Source organism: Ovis canadensis, chromosome 2 (genome assembly GCF_042477335.2).
Source record: "Ovis canadensis isolate MfBH-ARS-UI-01 breed Bighorn chromosome 2, ARS-UI_OviCan_v2, whole genome shotgun sequence".
NCBI lineage: Eukaryota > Metazoa > Chordata > Mammalia > Artiodactyla > Bovidae > Ovis > Ovis canadensis.
In genome coordinates this window covers 187,383,696-187,385,905 of record NC_091246.1, presented here as the reverse complement: position 1 = coordinate 187,385,905, position 2,210 = coordinate 187,383,696, and the positions used below count along the sequence as shown (strand labels likewise).

At 44.4% G+C, this 2,210-nt stretch overlaps 1 pseudogene; it reads left to right on the top strand.

Annotated features, from left to right (window-relative positions):
- Nucleotides 1-311: 311 nt before the first annotated feature.
- Nucleotides 312-1,635, top strand: LOC138432827 (protein SGT1 homolog pseudogene; annotated as a pseudogene).
- The last annotated feature ends 575 nt before the right edge of the window (nucleotides 1,636-2,210 follow it).

Below are 2,210 nucleotides of genomic sequence, written 5' to 3'. Positions count from 1 at the left end.
ATCACAAAGAGTTGAACACGACTGAGCGACTGAACTGAACTGAACTGAAGATAAATAAATGAGTAAATAATGTTCCTAAGGTTCTTTGGTTGTAAAATGAAGTCATTTATCATTTATTCTAGAACTCGGCAGAAGCGTAGTATGAATCAACACTTATATAGGGGCATTTGATGATATTTATTTAGCTACTTTGTACTGATTTTAGAAAGACTTAGTGAGGTAATAAATATTAGTTGCTTAACACCATGCCTGGTGCATTTGGTAAGGACTCAGTAAAAGTGACCTGGTGATTAAGAATGGTATTGGACGTAGCCGAGAGCGTCACGGGTCGCGAAAGCCATGGCTGCCTCTGGGGTGCCATGATGAAAGCCATAGGGGAAAATGGAGCTCGACGTGCCGTGTGTAATTGACAAACGTACAAACGTCTCCCAAACGCCACAGGTTCCTGAGGCACGCTGCGCGGCTGCTCGTTGGCTACTTAGGACGGAAGCTCGGTGGGTGATTCTCCAGAAGTTTCCCCCTTGGGCGGCGGCGGTGGCGGCGCTGGTAACCCCGGGAAGAGCGGCTCCGGCAGCGGGAACCCTGATGATTAGAGATGGCGGCGGCGGCGGCGGGCCCTGCGGCAGCCGCGAGGTTGTTCCGGAGTTTCTCAGATGCCCTCATCGAGCAGGACCCCCAGGCGGCGTTAGAGGAGCTGACTAAGGCTTTGGAGCAGAAACCAGATGATGCACAGTATTACTGTCAAAGAGCTTACTGTCACATTCTTCTTGGGAATTACAGTGATGCTGTTGCTGATGCAAAAAAATCGCTTGAACTTAATCCAAATAGTTCCACTGCTCTGCTGAGAAAGGGGATATGTGAATACCATGAAAAAAACGATGCTGCTGCTCTAGAAACTTTTACAGAAGGACAGAAATTAAATAGTGCAGATGCTGATTTCATTGCTTGGATTAAAAGGTGTCAAGAAGCTCAGAATGGATCACAGCAGGAGGTGTCTGCATCCCAGAGGACTCATCAGTCAAAAATCAAGTATGACTGGTATCAAACAGAATCTCAAGTAATCATTACACTTATGATCAAGAATGTTCAGAAGAATGATGTAAAGGTGGAATTTTCAGAAAAAGAGTTGTCTGCTTTGGTGAAACTTCCTTCTGGAGAGGATTACAGTTTGAAACTGAGACTTCTTCATCCTATAATACCAGAGCAGAGCACGTTTAAAGTACTTTCAACAAAGATTGAAATTAAAATGAAAAAGCCAGAGGCTGTGAGATGGGAAAAGCTAGAGGGGCAAGGAGATGTGCCTAACCCCAAACCGTTCATAGCAGATGTAAAAAACCTATATCCATCATCATCTCATTATACAAGAAATTGGGATAAATTGGTCGGTGAGATCAAAGAAGAAGAAAAGAATGAAAAGTTGGAGGGAGATGCAGCTTTAAACAAATTATTTCAGCAGATCTATTCAGATGGCTCTGATCAAGTGAAACGTGCCATGAACAAATCATTTATGGAGTCTGGTGGTACAGTTTTGAGTACCAACTGGTCTGATGTAGGTAAAAGGAAAGTTGAAATCAATCCTCCTGATGATATGGAATGGAAAAAGTACTAAATAAATTAATTTGTTATAAAAAAAAATAAGAATGGTATTGGTAATGAAGGAAAAAATAGTCTATTACTGGGATGTGTATTCAAGGGAAAGAATTACCCAAAAGCCCAAGGTTATGGCAGAGTTCCAGGGAATGAATCCAAGAAAGATCCAAGGACAACTATAAGGCTATTGGAGAACATGCAATAAATGACTTGTCTTAGGTGGAGGATCACATGACATATTGTAACAGAGCAGGAAGAGCACAGCCCTTCGCAGACAGCCATTGTTGTGCCTCATTACTCTGCACCCTGTTTCTAGGCATCAAGTCTTGCTCAGCCATTGCTCAGTGCCTGAGTCGGCCCTGCTTACAAGCAACCAACTGTTAATGAGCCACCATTAGTTGTCCGGCTCAGCTATTGGTCAACACCACAGTGGGCTCTCTCACATAGGAACCACTGGAAAAGTGATTCAGGCAAGAGTCAGTGGTGTGATGGTCATCAGGTGGAAAGTCAGATAGGAGGCAGATTCAGGCCTTCTCCAGGAAGCCCTCCAGCTTAGCCAGCTTTGAGTCAGTGGGTGAGCAGGAGGGCCCAGGGAACAGACTGGGGACTCCGTCCTGCAG